Source organism: Pseudorca crassidens, chromosome 16 (genome assembly GCF_039906515.1).
Source record: "Pseudorca crassidens isolate mPseCra1 chromosome 16, mPseCra1.hap1, whole genome shotgun sequence".
Lineage (NCBI taxonomy): Eukaryota > Metazoa > Chordata > Mammalia > Artiodactyla > Delphinidae > Pseudorca > Pseudorca crassidens.
In genome coordinates, this window is record NC_090311.1 from 82,732,366 (window position 1) to 82,754,280 (window position 21,915).

The following is a 21,915-nucleotide window of genomic DNA, read 5'->3' on the forward strand; positions in this document are numbered from 1 at the left end:
CCGGGCTGTATGCTGCACGGAGGGTGCCCGGGCCTTGACGCCAGGAGCAGATACAGTGGCTGGGCAGTGACTGCATCCTGGAAACACTCCCTCTGTCATTTCCTCTCTGCCCACTGTCTCCAGGATTTCTCCTTATCCTCCCTAAAAAAAAAGTTAGACTCCCACTCTGTTAACATTTTCTTTTATTTTCTGTTTTCTGATGTCTTGTACACCAGGGCCTTGCTGACTCTGTGGGGAACCGACCTTTTCAGGGTCACCCAATTCCAAGTGATGGAAAATGACTAGCTTGTGAACACGCCCTACATACGCAAACCAACCAATCCAGAGGCCACATCCCACCACCTCCTCTATGGGGCTCTCACTCAGGACCACTGTCCCTCTGTCCTAATCACCCAGGCCAGGTACCAGACAACCAGGGGCAGCTCCTACGCCCAGAGCCCTGAAATGATTCAAACTAGCCAATCCTAGCCTGCTGACCCTTCTCACCTGTTCCTTCCCCCGGAAACCACAGTAAAGGCTCTTACCCACGTTTACCCTCTCCCTCTGCCTCCTGGCCACCCTGGAGCTTCCCCATGTATTCTTCTCTCATGGCATGGTGCGTCCTCTCCTCTCAGGAACCATCAACAACAAACTATCTTTTCAGTGGCAATCGTCTCCTGATCTGTTGGCCTTACTATTCCTAAATCATAATAAAACCTATATTAAAACGCCCACAGGGCTTCCCTGGTGGCCCAGTGGTTGAGAGTCCGCCTGCCGATGCAGGGGATGTGGGTTCGTGCCCAGGTCCGGGAAGATCCCACATGCCGCGGAGCGGCTGGGCCCGTGAGCCATGGCCGCTGAGCCTGCGCGTCCGGAGCCTGTGCTCCGCAGCGGGAGAGGCCATAACAGTGAGAGGCCCGCGCACCGCAAAAACAAACAAACAATCAAAACAAAACCGCCCACAGTGCATTAATCCCCTGAATGCTCCAGCCAACTTTGGCCTCAGCCCTTCAGACCATCGGTCACAGCATTACGGGCCGCTTTTGCCCCCACTTCCCTGACTGGCCTACACAAGACGGATGCCTAAGGCTTGCTCTGTTCCCACAATCCTAAAGAGCTTTTGACGCTGACCTCTACGCTTGTCATCACGCGGGCAGGCTCGGCCAAAGCAGTGAACTCAGATTGGCTACAGCTTTGCCGCCGTCGTCTGGAGTGGCGGCCGTCATCCACAGCACGTCAGTCTCTTCCTGGCATTGAATTCCATCATTTCTGCTTCTGCAATGAGGCCAAAGCCCCGTTTCAAGTCTGGGTAGAATCGTGCCTCCATATCATTTTTTTGCTTGGAATGATGAGGTGACACTGTCACCCCCCCTTCCTACCCCTGCACTTGGCCCCTTAGGTTTGCAGATCTGGACCCTCCATCAGAGCTGCAAATCCTTACACAGCCCCTCTATTGGGCCAACATTGTTCTTCTGCAAAGGTCCTGAGATCTGCTCAGACAGCACCCAACATGGTAAAGCAAGGAGTCGCCCCAGGTGGGGTCAGCTCCCTCACACATCTCAAGACCTTCAGGTTGTCAGCAGGACTGAGGACTTACCTTGTTAGGCCATCAATTTGTCCATATCCCTCACAGAAACTCGAAGACCAGGCACAGACCCTACACACCCAACACTCAGAGGACTTGCTGTCCATTTCTACGGCCAAAGGACTTACACCCACCTTGAGACCTGGGTGACGCCACACTGCAGTCGGAGCAGCTCTCTCCTCAGTTTCTGGGCGTCAGTGCACTGAGCCACTAACATTCCACTGTAATGTGTACAGCCCTATACAGTTTGCAGACTTCTCCTATATCCTGTCTCATTTCATCCATGGGAAACAACTGGAAAACAATTGCGCAGCAACACAAAGCAATGGTAGATGATTCTACTATCAAAGGTAAGTTTTCTGGCTGAGTTGGGCCAAAAAATGAGAAAGGAAAGGGGGTTTTGATTATTTTCTGAAAAATCAATTAATTCATAATACGAAGGCAGGTTTCTTCAAATGCACCCCAGGTTTTCTCAAGATCAAAAGTACTGAATTCTTTATATAAAATAATTATTAGTATTATTATTTCTACCTGCGTAACGCTCTAGAGTGTACAAAGTCATTCCAAGCACATGCCCTTATTCTCACCACAAAACTAATGCAAGGTTGGCTCCTTTTTGTGAATGAGGAAACAGAAGCTCCGAGAATTAAGTAGTTAGCTTTCTCCGTGGAGCATTTATTATCAGATTAATTAAAGTGTCCATTCCATTATAAATCGCTGAAATGAGAAACAAGCTCATTTATGGCTTGACTGCGAAGTTCCAACCTGGCCTCCTTTTCTTTCATTACTCCTCTGACTCTGGTAAGTTCTGCCCCTAGGCCCCCTTCCCCACCGCTGTGGACCACACACAGTCTGAGACACGACCCCAGATGGGAGGGGAGAGAAGGGGTGCACAGAGAAATACATCTTGGGGGCCGGAGACTGGGGGCGTGGTGCAGACAGTGTCGTTTACAGAGTGTGTTCATTCCTTGAAACACAGAGCTCTGAGGGAAACCACGAAAGCTGCAGCTCAGCAGTGAAGCTGGGTGGGAAGGCAAGTCTAGGCTCCCTCCCTGTGGCATCCTTGGAGTGGGCAGGGTGTCACAGGGGTCAGGGCTGTGTGCAGAGGGGCACCATGGTGTGTGCACTCACCCGTTGGCCCGTTCATCCACTGGTCACCGCTGCCAGCGTCGTGCTGGGGAGACGTGTGGATACGTCACAGTCCCCCTGCCCCAGGCCCCGGAGTGCAGGTGGTAAGGGCCCACGGTGGTGCTCGGGAGGGAAAACGCGCTGCCTGGTGACCTTGCCTCCTGAGCCCACCAGGATGGGAGCAGAGGGAAAGGGTCAGGCTGCAGTCGTTTCCTGGAGGCCCACTTTTCCTCCCCAGAATCACTCCAATGTCATTTCTGGAAAGATTTGGTGTTTTGGCTTATTTTAATGGAAAATTCCATTTCACGTTGAGACCATTTCGATAGGTAGGTGGACTTTAAGATGTTTTCGCATTAATATTTGTTCTCTCCCCACCATAGGGCCAAGTCCAGTGCCCTCTGCACCTGTGGCCATGCAGGAACCTGGGTGCTCAGAGGGATTGAGGCCAGATTGGAGAGAAGGTAAGACTCAGTGCAAAATTCACATTCCCCCTGGGAGAAGGGGACGTATAACCGGCCCATTTCACACATCACCCACAGCCTGAGGCCGTGGGGAAGGTGATTAGAAGAGGCGGCTGGTGCATTTCCTGCCCCCTCTCCCTGCTCTCCAGCAGCTAAAGGAGAGCAGCTGAGCCTTTGGAAGGCAGCAACTCCCTAAATAGGGAGGAAATTTCACACATATGCTCTGCAGATTTTCAAAAGAAGAAATAATAAAGGACTTGTGATAGCAGGTAGCCTTCCTTGCATTATTTTTCAAAGCCCGCTAGATTTAACCCCTGTGGCCTCTGGGCTGCTCAAATCAACGCATAAACAATAACGTTATTCTAATGCCTGAAGAGGCATTGACCATCCTTTGCGGTGAGGTCACAAAAAATGCTTTTCACTGAAGCTAAGAGGCTTAGCGATTCCTGGTTCAATTTGAATTTAAACAATTAAAGCCATTCTACAATACTAGCTGTCTTGCTTTACTAGGGCTCCATAACAAAGCACCACAGACCAGGCGGCTTCAACAATAAAACTTTATTGTCTCACGGTTCTGAAGGCTGAAAGTCCGAGGTCAAGGTGTTAGTTCCTTCTGAGGCCTCTCTCCTTGGCATGTAGATGGCTGTCTTCTCCCTCTATCCTCACATGGTCCTCCCTCTGTAGGTCTGTATGTCCTAATCTCTTCTTATAAGGACACTGGTCGTATTGGATAAGGGTCCACGCTAAGGAACCCATTTAACTTAATTACCTCTTTAAAGACCTTATCTCCAAATACAGTCACATTCTGAGGTACTGGGGCCGAGAACTTCAACATACGTATTTCGGGAGACGCAGTCCAGCCCATATCACCATACACAGGCCTATCTAGAATTCTGTGTTTCACTGTTTTCATCAACACTCTTTTGTATTATTATTATCATTATCATTATCATTATTATTATTATTGCATCTGCAAGGACTTCAAATTATCTTTGGCAACTTAGCTGTATTTTTTTTTTAAGGAAGTGGTATACCATAACACACTCTTGCACTTTGGGGTTGTTTCCAATTTCTGAAACATAAATATGAGACAAAGCCAACTCAGAGTCCACCCAAGACCGGCAGTGTGGCAGCGGGAACGTTGATCACCGCACCGCCAGGCCCGAGGCGAGCCTGGACTCTGCCAGTTGTCACCGCGCAACCCTGGGCAACTAGGACTTGATCTCAGAGTTGGTCTCCCCCTCTGTAAAATCATCCTTTCCTGAGGCCATTAGGAAGACCAGATGAGATATCTGTAAAGCAATTAAAGCACTCAGGGCAAGGGCTGAAAGCACCTTCCCTCTCGTCTTGCCTACGAACATCTTTGTATGCAGAATTTATCAGTGATTCTTCAAGTTGTCAAAATTCCCTCCAGAACTGCTGAGCCAGACTACGTCCCAACACACAGCTCCCAGCACCGCTGATGCTGCAGGTCGAGGACACTAACAGAGCCCTCTGGGTGGCTTGTCTCTGCTCCCCAAGGACCAGCCTCAGCAACGGGGTGGGGGGAGGCTTCAGTAGCTGGGACTGGAATGTGCATAAGTGTCTTCTCTTCATGAAGGTGTCCCTGCTGGGAACCTACCTCGGCTGGGTAGCCAGGGAAGCTCTCAGCTCAGGGAGTGCTGTTGACAGGGCCACCCGGACAGGGAGTCCCCAAGGGGCCCAGGTTTCCCAGAGCAGAGCAGCCCCTGGGCTCCAAAAGCAAGTCAAAACAGCGAAGTGGAAACAGCATCGCCTTTCATGATCCGGCCACTCCTGCCATTCTGTAGATGGAAAGTCACAGGCTCGCTCAAATTCACGGGGAGGGGACAGAGACCCCAACTCACATGGGGGGAGAGCCCAAGAATTTGCAGCCATTTTTCATAAACCACCACAGAGCCCTTGGGCAGATGGAGGGAGACTTGGACCAGGACATGGAGAAAGAAGGGCTGCCGCTATCTTTGCCTTGGGGACTGAGGGGAGGACACTCAGATGTTAATGAGTTCTGACCCCCTTTACTGGGAACTAAATGCATTATTTTATTCCTTCCAAACATATGCAGGATCCTCCACTATTTGGGGCCTTAGTTTCACCGTCTGTAAAATGAAGGGGTTGAAATGGACGATCATTAAAATCCTCTTTGACTTTAGGGCTTCCCTGGTGGCGCAGTGGTTGAGAGTCCACCTGCCAATGCAGGGGACATGGGTTCGAGTCCCTGTCCGGGAAGATCCCACGTGCCGCAGAGCGGCCGCGGCCCACATACCGAAAAAAAAAAAAAAAATCCTCTTTGACTTTAAAAATCTAAGATTGTATCAAGACCCACCCCTGTGATTTGCCCAGTGAAAATCTCTTCCGGATTGTTCTAGCTGAACTGGTGTAGCAGCATGGGGACTGCCACTCACAGCTCTTCTCATCTCTGAAATTCATTTCAGTGCCACAGAGATCTCCTTCTACAACCCCTCTCCTTACCACTCCCTCATCAAGTCAATCAGACTTAGACCTCCGGGGTCCCCTTCTGAGGTTCTCCATGCAACTACCCAGCTCTGCTAAAAGGCTCTCCATTCTCTGGTCTTCTGGGGCCAGCCCTTCTGGAAGCACAGGGCGGAGAGATACTGAAGCACCTCCCCGTCCTCCAGGGCAGGTGCGCTACCTGGTGTCAGAAACTATGGTCCACAGGACCCTGCCCCGCCCCGTCTGTTTTTTCTGAGTTTCCCTGATACCGCTGACCCCGAGGGGGCATACCCAGGAGAGTGGAAGTCTTTGATGTTTTAAAAGCACCTGGAAAAATACACCTATTCCGTAGGTGACATAGAATGCTTAATAATAGCTCACTTTGTTATTAGATTTGAACATTGTATTTTATCCATTGGCGTCATACTGTCAAACACAAGATTCTGAAAGGCCATTCTGGCTTACTTTTTCTGAGAAAGAAATTCCAGAAAATGGTTCAGGCATGTTTTCCCTCTGAAATAGCGCTGCCTGCGAGCACTTACTGTCCACGTCACTAACGTGACAAGTACACAAATCTGCCGAGCGTTGTAAGTGCTGTCATATACAGACCAGTTCCTCCCACAGTAGGCGGCGGGGAGGGGGGTGTGCTGTCATGTACAGACCAGTTCCTCCCATAGTAGGCGGCGGGGCGCGCGGGGGCGGGGTGTGCTGTCATATACAGACCAGTTCCTCCCATAGTAGGCGGCGGGGGGTGGGGGGGGCATCAAGCACTGTGACTTGTATAGCTTCTCACTCCGGCCTTCTTCCCTCTCGGGGACCCTCCTCTCCCTCCCCATCCCCCATTAGATCTCGCGCACAGAAGGAGACAGACAGATACATGCCAGTTCCTCGCATAGTAGGCGGCGGGGGGTGGGGGGGGGGCATCAAGCACTGTGACTTGTATAGCTTCTCACTCCGGCCTTCTTCCCTCTCGGGGACCCTCCTCTCCCTCCCCACCCCCCATTAGATCTCGCGCACAGAAGGAGACAGACAGATACATGCCGGACGGCGTTACAGCATCTTGCTGCTCTTGGGCGCCTGTGTCCCTGTCACTCTGCTCTTCCTCTCCTTCTCCCTTGAGGCTTTTCCAGCCCCACCTCTGTCTGCTCTCCTGGGCCTCCGGATGCAAAGGCAGGCAGTCCAGTTCCAGGACCTGGAGTCTCACCAACAGTGTGAGGCAGCCAGGACGTGTGTTTATTTCCTCCTCCACCACCCTCAGCATCCCTCAGCCCGTCTCCAGGCTTCCTTCACTCCGCTGGCCACTTCTGTCTGCACAAGATAACACAGTCAAACGTCGTTTGGGTATGATCCCAACACAATCACCGCAATTCCCCCAGCTCCCAATAGGAAACAACACTGCCTGATTAAACTCAGCCGTTTAAAGTAAAAGCCTCATTAATAGCCAGGGTTGGAAGCCCATTTCACTTGGATAACTGCTTGCCTTATTCTTTTATTTGATTTATTCCTCTGCCCAGCTCCCATTATAAGGTTTCCTCTCCACTTAATTTAGCATCCAAACCAAATGTGTCTGTCTCATTGGACCCGTGCAGCCTGGAGGAGAATCAAGCCTGGAGTCTCCTCCAAACCTCCTTCTTTCCATCCTTTGAACTTTCTCCATTTCTCTCCTGGGAGGAGGGCACCCAGGATATTTTAACCCTGGAGAGAGGAGGAAAACAAAACAAAAGAACAAATAAAGTCTTGTTTTCTACATGGACCTTGAGGGAAATTGTCCAAGACACATCAAACTCAAGTTTAATTCTTCTCTGGGCCCAGCCGTCTTCCAGGGAACTTCGCTGACACTCGTGGGACTGTTGGGACAATCTTCCCAGGGACAGATGCTGTCGCTGCCTCTCGTACTCTAGCCGGATCCACACTGTTGAAATCGTCTCTGCAAGGTCACGGCTGACACGGGTCATCCTGGGCCGAGTACGGAGTTCTTCCCACCTCCCCCTGGATGTCAGGTGGTCTTGAACTTCTTTGGAGAACAGCCCTGCACTGGGCACCACCCTGCATGATGTCTCCCACGTAATCCTGGGTTTCCCAGTTTTCCAGATACAAACACAGTAAAAAATTTAAAGTCACGCTCACACCGCCCCTCTGCTGGTTTGAGAGAGCTATGACTCTCAAAATTATGAGGTGGAGAGGGCAGAGTGCTGCCTCCAATTAAATATGAAGCCCTGGCACGCCTTCCTTCTAGAAGGTTCTGGTTCTCCTTCCCTGGGGCACCTCCCTCCCCAAATCTGCTTAGAAAATGACTGCTTCTGGCCACTGTTCCAGGGAGGACCCGCATGTCCTTCGGCGTGGTGGGACACGGGAGGACTCTGCAGGTGGTCAGGGATGCATGCGGTGGGGACTTGCTTTTGCCCTCAGCCTCTTACTCTAGGACGCATTGGGGAAAATGTGTACGCAATCGAAGTCCACACCTCTCGACTCTTCTGATGCAGATGTTGAGATGGGCACCAAAACTCCACCTTCTACGGGAAGGGGTGGGGCAGAAGACTAAACCTCTCTCTCCCTGCAAATCAATGCCCTGCACACCTAGGCACATGGGGTGCCTCTCCTCCACGTCTTTGAACAGTGAGAAGCTTACGTGGAGAGAAAGGAGGACAGAGCCGCAAAGTGAAGGATGGCAGGAACGACAAATGGGTCTCAGGGGGTGGCAGCAGCTGACAGTTCAGTGACTCTCAGTGCACTGTAAGATTGTGGATGCTTTAACGTTGCAAAAGGAATTAGAGTTGATTTCAGATTACCGCAAGAGAAATGCACACTGACTCCCCGCATTCAAAATACATCGAGAGTGGGAGGGACGGGGTGGAGGGGCAGAGGGCACCCTGCAGTCCCAGCCCAGAGTCAAGGCGACCGTCCTTTCCAGCGGTACCCGGGACGGCGCTCTTTACTGTGCATCATTGCAGGGCCTTTTTCGTCCATTTTCTTGCTGTTCCATCAGAATCCAAGTGCATCCGCTGAATCCTGTCAAGCATGTGGACTTCATCCATCACATGTGACGTCGGCAGGGGGGGAAAATGGTGAGACTTGTTGGTCTGGATAATTTCTGAAGGCTCTCTGCTGACCTGCAGTGGGGAGAGGAGGGCCGGCCTGGGAGCAGGGTGGAGACAGAGATGGTGGTGTGCCACCCACTCGCACTTGCACAAACACGTGGAAGGCCAGAAGAAAGGGAAGCCCCTGTATCTCATCACAGAATGGCCCCTGGAAGACACTGACAAGCTGCCTAAAATGGCTTTCCAGTGGCGAAGTGGAAAGAACACTGCATTTGGGATTGAAATGGGTCAGGGGTGTTGAGACACAGCCCTGGGCTCTGCCAGAGATGGTCCTGTGTATTTTCAGAGGCCGGGGGTGGGAGGAGGGCATGCTAAACTGTGTCTTATTAGCACCTTACAAAAGATTTGGGCCAACTGCCCGTGCAACTAGGTGGAGATTATGGGGAAGTTAGAGCCCCAGCTGACGGCTCCAGAGCCTGGGGCAATTTGGGGTTCGTCTCTTACTGCCAGCACGATGTGCTTTTCATCTGACAAACACGCACTTTCACTTTACTCTGCCCAAGAAACCACTCTTAGCTTTGGTCTAATGCCGAGGGGGTTGCAGGATTTTGCCAGGGAGTAATTACAGGCTGGCAGAAATCCTATGTTCCTGCCAGATGACCCTCAGCCCACAACTTCACCCTGTGCCCGGGTACTTCCGTCAGCTCTAGGGCACCCCATCTGTTCCAACACCTGCCTGCAGTCCTGAACCGGACTCCCTGGAATGCTTCATCACACAGCCAGCAAGAGTCCTCCATTAATGACCCAGCGTTGTCCAGCATCGTCGTTGCTATGGTGACAGTCACCCATGAGTACATTAAGAGAAAAATAGCTCCATTTTAGCAGGGATACAGTCCTAGCATGACATACCAGTGCTGGCTTATAAAGCTTTCTACTTTCCCTAAGACTTTTCTTTCCCACAGGACTTTTAAAATTAGGAACCAACATGTAATTGCTAGGAACACAATTTTCCTAGCAACCGGAGAAATGCTACTCCCACCTGTTGAGGGGTTAAAAATAACATTGTATGTATCACTGTAACCAACTAGGATCTCCAAATTACCTTCTGTAACATCCCCCTGGTGGTTGCAGATGCCAAACTCCCTAAATCCCCTCTATCATCAAAGGAACCTTTCTGAGGCACAAAGGGAATTCACTTGTGTAGGATCACTCAGGCTTCCTCTTTGACTACATGAAAAAGAATTCACAGTCAGCTTGGTCCTCACGAGCAGGACCCGGACTCCTCTCCTATCCCTTTCCTTCACAGGACCATTGTTCCAGGCATATGCAGCTACTCAAGATTCTCTGCCCAGACCGCCTGCCAGCCTGCCTGTTTCCCTCCCACCCTCCCTTTCTTCCTTTTGATATATTAGCATACAATAAAATTTAAAAGTCTTAAGTGATCAGTTCAACGAGTTTTAGCAATTATATATGCAAGGCAAGATACAGAACACTTCTATCACTCTGGAAAGCTCTCTTGTGCATCTCTCCAGTCAATCTACTATTCCCCAACCCAAGGCAACCATTTTCTGATGTTACCACAAATGAATTTTGTCTGTTCTGGAACTTCATAAGTGAGATCATGCAGGATGCATTCTTTTGTGCATTCCATCGTGTGAAAGTGCCACAATTTAAAAGTCTATTTTTCTGTTGATGGACAATTTGAGCTGTTTTCAGTTTGAGATTATCATGAATAAGCCTGTTAAGAATATTTTTGTGCTAGTCTTTTTGTGAAGAGATTTTTAAAAAATTTCTTTTGGGCTAATACCTAGGAGTGGAATTGCTGGGTGACGGAGTAGTTATATGTCTAACTGTACTAGGAACTGCTGGACAGTTCTCCAAACTGATTGCACCATTGGACTCTTCCATCATCATATCTGAGAGTTCCTCACTAACATTCGCTACTGTCAATATTTTTTATTTTACCATTCTAGTGGATATCAGCATCTCATGGTGGTTTTAACTTGCATTTTTCTGACAACTAATGATGTGAGCATCTTTTCATGTGCTTTTGACCACTTGCATATCTTCTTTTGTGAAGTACCTGTACAAGTTTTTTGTTCATTTAAGAATTGGATGGTTTATCTTCCTATTCATGTATTAATTAATAATTTATTCTGAATACAAGTATTTTGTCAGATATATGTTCTACAAATAAAACATATAGTTTTTCCCTATCTGTGGTTTGTCTATTCATTTTATTTATTTATTTATTTATTTTTAACATATCTATTGGAGTATAATTGCTTTACAATGGTGTGTTAGTTTCTGTTGTATAACAAAGTGAATCAGCTACATGTGAATCAACAAAGTGAATCAGATACATATATCCCCATATCCCCTCCCTCTTGCCTCTCCCTCCCACCCTCCCTATCCCATCCCTCTAGGTGGTCACAAAGCACCAAGCTGGTCTCCCTGTGCGATGCGGCTGCTTCCCACTAGCCATCTATTTTACATTTGGCCGTGTATATATGTCAATGTTACTCTCACTTCGTCCCAGCTTACCCTTCCCCCTCCCCATGTCCACAAGTCTATTCTCTATGTCTGTGTCTTTATTCCTGTCCTGCCCCTAGGTTCATCAGAACCATTTTTATTTTTTTTTAGATTCCATATATATGTGTTAGCGTACAGTATTTGTTTTTCTCTTTCTGACTTACTTCACTCTGTATGACAGACTCTAGGTCCATCCACCTCACTACAAATAACTCAATTTCATTTCTTTTTATGGCTGAGTAATATTCCATTGTATATATGTGCCACATCTTCTTTAACCATTCATCTGTCGATGGATACTCAGGTTGCTTCCATGTCCTGGCTATTGTAAATAGTGCTGCAATGAACATTGTGGTACATGTCTCTTTTTTAAAATATTTATTTATTTTTGGCTGCGTTGGGTCTTTGTTGCTACATGCAGGCTTTCTCTAGTTGCAGCAAGTGGGGGCTATTCTTCGTTGCAGACCACGGGCTCTAGGTGCATGGGCTTCAGTAGTTGTGGCTCGCAGGCTCTAGAGTGCAGGCTCAGGAGTTGTGGTGCACGGGCATAGTTGCTCCAGGGCATATTGGATGTTCCCAGACCAGGGTTCGAACCCATGTCCCCTGCATTGGCAGGCAGATTCTTAACATCTGCACCACCAGGGAAGTTCCACGTGTCCCTTTCTGAATTATGGTTTTCTCAGGGTATATGCCCAATATTGGGATTGCTGGGTCATATGGTAGTTCTATTTTTAGTTTTTTAAGGAACCTCCATACTGTTTTCCATAGTGGCTGTATCAGTTTACATTCCAACCAACAGTGCAAGAGGGTTCCCTTTTCTCCACACCCTCTCCAGCATTTATTGTTTCTAGATTGTTTGATGATGGCCATTCTGACCAGTGTGAGGTGATACCTCTTTGTGGTTTTGATTTGCATTTCTCTAATGATTAGTGATGTTGAGCATCCTTTCATGTGTTTGCTGGCAATCTGCATATCTTCTTTGGAGAAATGTCTATTTAGGTCTTCTGCCCATTTTTGGATTGGGTTGTTTGTTTTTTTGATATTGAGCTGGATGAGCTCTTTGTATATTTTGGGGATTCATCCTTTGTCAGATGCTTCATCTGCAAATATTTTCTCCCATCCTGAGTGTTGTCTTTTCGTCTTGTTTATGGTTTCCTTTGCTGTGCAAAAGCTTTTAAGTTTCGTTAGGTCCCATTTGTTTATTTTTGTTTTTATTTCCATTTGTCTAGGAGGTGGGTCAAAAAGGATCTTGCTGTGATTTATGTCATAGAGTGTTCTGCCTATGTTTTCCTCTAAGAGTTTTATAGTCCGGCCTTACATTTAGGTCTTTAATCCATTTTGAGTTTATTTTTGCATATGGTGTTAGGGAGTGTTCTAATTTCATTCTTTTACATGTAGCTGTCCAGTTTTCCCAGCACCACTTATAGAAGAGACTATCTTTTCTCCATTGTATATCCTTGCCTCCTTTGTCATAGATTAGTTAACCATAGGTGCATGGGTTTATCTCTGGGCTTTCTATCCTGTTCCATTGATCTATATTTCTGGTTTTGTGCCAGTACCGTATTGTTTTGATTACTGTAGCTTTGTAGTATAGTCTGAAGTCAGGGAGCCTGATTCCTCCAGCTCCGTTTTTCTTTCTCAATATAGCTTTGGCTATTCAGGGTCTTTTGGGACTCCATAAAAATTTTAAGATTTTTTGTTCTAGTTCTGTGAAAAATGCCATTGGTAATTTGATAGGGATTGCATTGAATCTGTAGATTGCTTTGGGTAGTATAGTCATTTTCACAATGTTGATTCTTCCAATCCCAAAACAAGGTATATCTCTCCATCTGTTTATATTATCTTTAATTTCTTTCATCAGTGTCTTATAGTTTTCTGCATACAGGTCTTTTGTCTCCTTAGGAAGGTTTATTTGTAGGTATTCTACTCTTTTTGTTGCAGTGGTAAATAGGATTGTTTCCTTAATTTCTCTTTCAGATTTTTCATCATTAGGGTATAGGAATGCCAGAGATTTCTATGCATTAAGTCTGTATCCTGCTACTTTACCAAATTCATTGATTAGCTCTAGTAGTTTTCTGGTAGTATCTTTAGGATTCTCTATGTATTGTATCATGTCATCTGCAAACAGTGACAGTTTTACTTCTTTTGTGATTTGGATTCCTTTTATTTCTTTTTCTTCTCTAATTGCTGTGGCTAAAACTTCCAAAACTACGTTGAATAATAGTGGTGAGAGTGGGCAACCTTGTCTTTTTCCTGATTTAGTGGAAATGGTTTCAGTTTTTCACCATTGAGGATGATGTTGGCTGTGGGCTGTGGGCTCTTTCTAACCCCTGAATATGGTATAACTCTTCACTTATTTATGTCTTCTTTAATTCCTCTCAATAATGTTTGTAGTTTTCAGGGTAAAACTCTTGCACATTTTTATTAGATTTACTCCTAGGTATTTGATTTTTTAATGCTATTGTAAAGAGTACTGTTTTACCGTTCAATAAGATAAAATCATTTATTACTTCACCTGTGTACTCTTGCACGTGCAGTTCCAGACACATGGAAGCCTTTCTGCATGTCTGCATATCTGCCTGCTACTCCTCCTTCCAAGCATCACCCTCTCTGGAAAGCCCCTGTCTTTTCCCAGCCTGAGTTAGTAATCTCATGTCTGTATTGCAATAAAGGTCTGTGTGGGTCTGTGTTAATGCAAAGGTCCTGCCATATTTAATAGTTTTTTTTTTCTCTGTCTCCTAACTAAGCCTTGAGCTCTTTGAGGATAGTGGTGGTGCCTTCAACCTCTGTTCACAGTAAATGTTGAACTAAGGAGCTGGCATATAGACTCACAAGCCAAACAAGGGCATCATAAAATTGTGAGGAGTGTCAGATGTCCTCTTGTTCAATTCCCTGCGTGAAACTCCACTACATTACTGCATGTCCAGTGTGCAATGAACCTGACTGGTTTTGGCCATGACCAGATGTGATGCCCTGGACGCTGCTGTCTGTGTCCATTATCACTAGAGCTTTGAAGGGGCTGCCATCAGAACATTCTGCTTCCTTACTTGAGCAGTAAAGGCCTAGAGTCAAACCCTCTCGGCTAATATTTCCTCCCTTTGTTCTTTAGTTTAGGCACAATTAAAACACTCTACTTCCTTATTTAGTAAATATGTTGAATGTTTTAGAATGTTTTATCTTTCTCAATTAATATATAAGATTTATATGATTTTTGGTATCCACACCCATTATAGGCATTGAATAATTTCATTACACTAGTATTAGTAGACCAATATGGGCTAAAAAGCACGCTCCATGGGGAGAGGGACCTTGTCTATTTTGTTTATCCCAGCATCTCTAGCACTGGGGCTGTGCCTGGCACATTGCAGGTGAACTATAAATATTTGTTGAGTGAATGGCAGGCATCGAGGTACAGTGATGAGCAAAAGCAATATTGTTTCTGCCCTCATGGAGCTGACTTTGGAAGGGAGACAAACATCAATTTAAAAAATACAAATAAATATAAAATTGCACTTATTTCTAAGTACAAATGCTCATGGTTCTATGAAAGTCTATAACAGGGAGATTTGAACTGGTTATAGACATCAGAAAAAGCTTCCTTGAGCAAGTGATTGCTGAAGCAAGATGAGTAGGAATTAACTAGATAAAAAGAGGAAAATGGTTCCAGACAGGAAATATAGCATGTGCAAAGTCCCTGGGGCAGATGAGAGCTTGGCAAATACAAGAGACTAAAAGAAGGCCAGTTTGCTGGGCCTCAGGGAATGAGGGCACCCAGCTGGGCAGTGAGGCTGGAGCGGGTGGTGGGGCCAGACCATGAAAGGCTTCATCAACCACATCAAGGAACCTGTCTTTATCTTCTGAGCAATGGAAAGTCAATGAAGGGCTTTCAGAGGAGAGACACACAATCAGATATTCATTTTTAGAAGATCCTTCAGGCATCAGTTTGGAGCCAATCGGAGGTTCCCAGAGTGGATAGTGGAAGGTTAGAGGATGCTGCCGTAGTACAGTTCAGAGATCACTGTAGCCGGTGCTGGGCTGGTAGTGGTGAGATGGACAGAAGTGGGTGGATAGTAAATATTGGCTGAAAGTATTACCATTTCTTAGCCATTGATATGGGACGAGGGGCAAATCTATTCAATATGGTTGATTCCTAGATGTCAAGAAAAATCTGAATCTATATGGAATAATTTTCTTACTCCTGGGAGGGACTTACGGGTCATAAGATGCCCAAGCCTCACAATGAAATAAAATTTCTGAACAAACTGGGGGAAAGGCCACCCCTCCCATCTCTCCTGATACTATCCCACCACTTGACAACAGGAAGGACTGGAGCTCTAGAAATGTCTTGGTCCACACCTATCCCTTTGACCTAGATGGTGATGGCCCTGGCTTTGTTCATATGCAAATTCATGACATTCATCAACTAACTTTGGGGTCTGGTGCTGCCCGCAGGCCCTGTGGCACCACAGCCTCCGCCTGCCCTTCACCAGGGCTTTCTTGACCGTAGCTGTCCATGTCCACCTGCCAGGAGGAGGGAGAGCACATGCTCTGCAATCCGTCTGGCAGCCACCGCAGAGCCAGGCCAAGGGACACTCCGAGTCCACTGAGCTCCACACTCCCACAGACATCCCAGCCGGCCCTTCCACACCTACTCCGAGCTGACCTCGGGAGCAAAGCCCAGCTCCACGCTCTCTCAAAGGTCAGCTTTGGCGCATCAGCCTGTGTTCTCAGTTTTCCTTAAAGGGTAGCTCACCCTCACCTCCCAAAATTGTACCCAGTGATGAAAGCTATCACTGTGAACCAAGCCAGCGCCTCTCACCAAGCCCCATAAGTGCTATAGTTCCTTCTTCTTTTCCTGCAGGGAGACCCTCATCGCATGACGCCTCGGTACCACTTCTCATGGAAGCCAACTTATGATCCCTTCAGACACTTGGAATCAAAATACATATCACATCTCATTCTTAAAAAGACATTCCAGTGAATGCTGGTAGCAAATAAAAAGTATCAATAGTTCGGGGAAGGGTCACCTGAGCGCTGAATTGTCCATCAGATATTTCCTTTTCTTCTCCTGGCCGTCAGCTATGGGGTCCAGTGTGGAATCCACCTTGCACGTCCACGCACTGACCCCTCCAGATGGGTCATTTTCCATAGTCAGTGAATACACCAGCTGTTCAGTCAATCACTTCACAGATTTTCCTAAGCACCTACCATACACAAAGCCCCTCCGTGGACACAGAGTTTCTGTGGGCAGGAAAGGATATGCCAGAAAGCAGAAGGATTATCTGTACTTTATGCTCTTTCTGCACCACCTTCCCAAATGCAGAGGGAAACACATTCCTACACGTGCAGGATGAGTGCCAGTGAGGCTGACCTTCCGCCCACTCTCCCGGAAGGCCAAGGGGACGCAACAAATGCTCCCTCAGCCAAGCAGTCAGGAAGCACCGTCTCCTCCAAGCTAATCGTTGATGTGCTCTGACCCGAGAAGCCCTCTCTCTACACAGAGATGTAACCAGCTCCTGTCCCACTGACCTCCACATATACTCCCGTATTTCTCTCCCTTTTATCCTACATTTGTCAATTTAAAAATGTTTAAGGGTCATGGTAGCACTATTCACAATAGCCAAAAGGCAGAAACGATCCAAATGTCCATCAACAGATGAATAGATAAACAAAAATAACAATGGAATATTATTCAGTCTTAAGAAGGAAGAAAACTGTGGCTCATGCAATAACATGGATGACACTTGAAGGTGTGAAGCTAAGTGAAATAAGCCCGTCACAAAAGAATAAATGCTGTATGATTCCACCTATGTGAGGTACGTAGTGGAATCAAATTCACAAAGACAGAAAGTAGAATGGTGGTTGCCAGGGGCTAAGGGAGGAGGACAGAGGAGTTAGTGTTTAATGGGGACAGAGTTTCAGTTTGGGGAGATGAAAAGGTTCTGTGGATGGATGGTGGCGATGGAGGTACAACAGTGTGAATATACTTCACGTCACTGAACTGTACACTTACAAATGGTTAAATGCTATGTCTATTTAACCTTTTTTTTTTTTTTTTTTTTTTGCGGTACGCGGGCCTCTCACTGTTGTGGCCTCTCCCGTTGCGGAGCACAGGCTCCGGACGCGCAGGCTCAGCGGCCATGGCTCACGGGCCCAGCCGCTCCACGGCATGTGGGATCCTCCTGGACCGGGGCACGAACCCGTGTCCCCTGCATCGGCAGGCGGACTCTCAACCACTGCGCCACCAGGGAAGCCCACAAAGGGAAGAAAAATTTAGATGAGATCAATAGGAGTTATTATGTTTACTGATCAAAACAAAGTTGGTCGCACCGTGGGAGAGCATCTAACTGGCTGACCCAAGTCAGCCTCTGCAAGACACAGCGTGTGTGGCGGGAACCACTGTCCCACCGGTGATGCAGATGATCTGGTATTGGAAGCATAAGTGGAAACTGTAGGATGAACAACTGCTTGGTTATTGAAGCCAGGTCAGAGACAACACTGGATGGAAGGATACCTGGAGATAAGACTTGTCGGAAAGACCAAGGACTGTGGTAGAAGTTTGGTAGTTTTCCAGTAAGAAAGAGGGTAGAAAGGACCTGAGATACTGACCGCTCATCAGTAAATATCCGACAGGACACAAATACCAGGCTACTTGCTAGAGAAACCTTGGGAGCCTTTAAGCCCAGCGTTCTCATTAGACAGATGACGCAGCTGAGATACAGGTTAAGGAATTTTCTCAAAGCTCCACAGGGGGCCCCTGACCTCCTGACTCTGTCTACCGTTCTTTCTACTCTTTCATGAAATAAACCCACACTCTGAGGGAGGCTCGTCCACTCTGAAATCCTTCTCATGGTGGATGGACGCCTCCAATCTTCACCCCAGAGCCCCCGCAGTTTATCTTTCCTTTCCAGCCTCCCTCTAATTCCAGTTCTTTCTGGCCATGAAGGTTTCCAGCTGCCCCTGCCCAAGTATATCTCAGCCCTGGACAGTGAACTCCTTGTGTGTCACCTGTGTCCCTCTGCTGAGTGGTTGGGCTCTGCGGGAAGACGTCAGGGAGCCGCAGACCAGGGCCACTGAAGAGCGCATGCTCAGTGGGCCCCTTAATCTGTGCTCAGTCCATCTGTCCTCAGCTCCCTTCGGTGACAGCTCCAACCTTCCCCCTCTCCTTAAGCTCCCTGAGAAGTTCTATTTACATGTTCAAACTCTGCCGCCAGCTTGCCCCGGACTTCATCCAGAAAGTTGAGGCCATTTGGTCTAACTTTCCTCTTCGCCCCGCTTCCTGGTGGACAGGATGTGCTCTTCTCTGCCCATCTTCCCCTGCAGGTCAGCGCACAGGTGTCCTTCCCCCTGCCCAAGACCCTTCTTTCCCCTGAGTTCTGGGTTCCCTTTGGCCTACTTCCAGTGGGCTCTCCAGCCATAAACTCTCCCCCGTCTGCACCTTCAGTCACATCTTCACCAGGTTCTTGTTCTCAAATTAAAGCTTCCTCCAGAGACCTGCCAGATTGATCCTCCAAACCCTTGCCTCCCATTCACAGCTCTAGTCCCTCTGTGGCCAGCATATTCCCCAGTGCAGTGGAAGTGCATGGCTGTGTTTATTCTTTGAACTGTTTCATTTTTCTGCAGAATTAGACTCTCCTGACCTCTCCATTCTTATGGAAATCCTTTCCTTCTTGCTTCCCCCTACTTACTTTTCTGACTGTCCCTTCTAGGTTTCCTTCAGAACTAGCTTTCTCTCCACCTGCCTTGTAAACACTTGTGTTCAAAGAGAGGTGGCTTGGTCCACCGTCTTCATTCTCCCTGGGCTGTGGTACCCATTCACTTGGTCTTGACCCCTCACCTCCTAAGTGTGACTCCAGCTCTGACCTCTCCCTCGAGCTTTAGACCAGCCTACACAGCTGCCTTCTAGACCTCTCCACCTGGGAGTCCCAAACCACCTCCCACGAAGCCTGTCCAAAATGGCGCTCATCACCTGCCCCACCCCAAGACACTCTTCCTTCTACATTTCTTGTTTGTGTGTTTTTTAAATTTTTACTGGAGTATAGCTGCTTTACAAGGTTGTGTTAGTTTCTACTGTACAGCAAAATATGTGGAAGCCACTCGGAAAGTTGACCTGAACATGCAGCATCAGAGACAGTTCAAACTGCCCAAGATGCTTCGACCCTGACAGGCAGCACCCAGTACTCAGAACCCGGGTTTATCATGTGCTCCACCCGTGAACCTCAGTCTTCCTTCACCGAGAGACTGCTTTCCTGAGATGGAATCATCTACTGATTCAGCTTCTGGACCGTGAAACTTCATACTAGCATTTTTACAGGCAGGACTGCAGGGGAACCTAATTTTCCTCCCAAAGTGTCTCTTGAGCACGCGGACTCTCTCGAGCTGAAAACAATCAAGGCCCAGCAAGAACTCCGCAAGGACCTTAGCTGCCTGGATTAGAATTTAGATCAGGGTGGGGTAGGATGGGGTGGGGTGTGGTGTTTGACGACAGAAATAGAGCGATCGCCAGAGATGCGGGCAAAGAATAGAGGGCTGGCTGTGGTGGGGGAAACTCCTGGAGATCTGAGGCCACACCGCTGGGTTCCATCCGTCATCCCTAGGTGGCACAGCACACACTGGTTTGCTGAACCTTTGCTTTTCCATTGGTAAATGTGACTCCCTGTCAAGACCTGGAAGAGGAGCCTGACCCACCAGTCCCTGTTCTCTAGAAAATCTTACCAAGGAAGACGATGGACATTGACGGGGTGGAGAGGAGAAGGCAGGGACCTGAATCTGCATCACAGTCACCCTTGTCTACTGTGTTTTTCCTGGTCCCCTCCCCAAACGGACTCTCTCCACCCTGGCTGGACATCCCCTTTTGCCTTTAGGTGAGGATGGTATTGAAGAGGAAGGCTTCACCCATTTTGGTGAGTCAGTCCGTTTTCCTGGGTCTCTCCCACGTATATGTGTTATTCAACTTTGTTTGATTTTCTCCAGTTCGTCTGCTGTCTCCCATCAATTTAATTCTTAGAGCAGCCAGAAGAACCTAGAAAGGCTGACTATAATCTCTTCCTCCCCAACAATACTCTCACGAGGATGTATGAGATACACTTGACAAAACCCAGAGAAGGTACAATGCCAGGAGTGAAACTGTCCGTAAACTCTGGACTGTGGACGATCATGTCCATGTAGATTCCTTGATGGTGACCAACGCACTGCTCTGTGGCAGGATGCTCATAGGAGAGGGGGTGTTCACGGGAGAGGGGGTGTTACATATATCCCCTCTTTTTTGGATTTCCTTCCCATTTAGGTCACCGCAGAGCACTGAGTAGAGTTCCCTGTGCTCTACAGTAGGTTGTCATTAGTTATCTATTTGATACCTAGCATCAATAATTTATATATGTCAATCCCCATCTCCCATTTCATCCCACCCTTCCCCCCTTGGTATCCATACGTTTGTTCTCTACCTCTGTCTTCTGCATTTCCAATGTTAATTCCACCTGCTCACAGAACTCAGAGACCTGGTGCTCATTGGACCTTTCCGACCCATCAGTTATCAGCTCCTGCTAAGCAGTTCTCACCTCGTATGCCCAGCTGCTCATATTCAACCCCTGTCATCTCTCACCTGGACATTGATGGTGGTTTTTTACCCGGTTGTCCTGCCTCCAGTCCGGTCCCATCAGGTTCACCTCCGTGAAGCGGATACTGAATATGCCCCTGTCACTGCCTGGATGCAAACTTCTTTTTTATAACATTTTATCACATACATAATGACAGCCAAGCCCTGCAGCTTAGCGTTATAAAGGCTTTCATGAACAAACTTTATGTTTTAGTTATATTAAACCCATTGTTTGTATATTATACTCGTATATTATAGGATTGTTAAAGGGTCCATTTTTTAAGTATAATATCGTGACTTCATACTCATATAAAGTGAACACATGTCTAAGAGTTAATTTTACTCACTCCCTAGAAACATTAATGGGTTTCAACTGATTAAAAGGAAAATCCCAAGAGCAGATACGTATAGAGGCAATAAGAATGTTAACATGAATTGGCTTAATAGATGGCAACACTGGCTTCTCTCGTGGTAGAAAGGAAACGATTATACTTCCATCGGGAAAAAAATGTTTTAATGTCTGTGGTCAACAGTCATTTGCATCCATATCCACTAAACTGCTTACAGTGTGTGAAACAGCACCCCCCAGTTTCCCCTAATGTTAACATCTGACTTTAATGTGGTACAGTTGCTACAGTCAATACCCTAAACCCCTGACAACCGCTGCTCCTTTTACTATCCCCACACCTTTGCCTTTTCCAGAACGTCAAAGAGTTGGAATCACGCAGTACGTAGCCTTTTCAGACTGGCTTCTTTCACTTAGTAAATTTGTCTCCTCCGCGTCTTCTCATGACTCGATAGCTCATTTCTTTTTACCTTTGAATAATATTCCGTTTTAGGGTGTAACACAGTTTGTTCATACATTTGTCTTGAAAGACACCTTCGTTGCTTCCAGTTTTTAATGATTATGGATAAAGATGCTATAAACATTCATGTACAGGCTTTGGCATGACATAAATTTTCAACTCACTTGGGTAAATTGGGAGTGACATGGCTGAATTGTATGATAAAACTAGGTTAAGCTTTATAGGAAACTACCAAGCTGTCTTCCAAAGGCTGTACCATTTTGCATTCCCACCAGCAATGGATGAGAGTCGCCCCGCATTCTTGTCAGTCCTGTCAATTTTC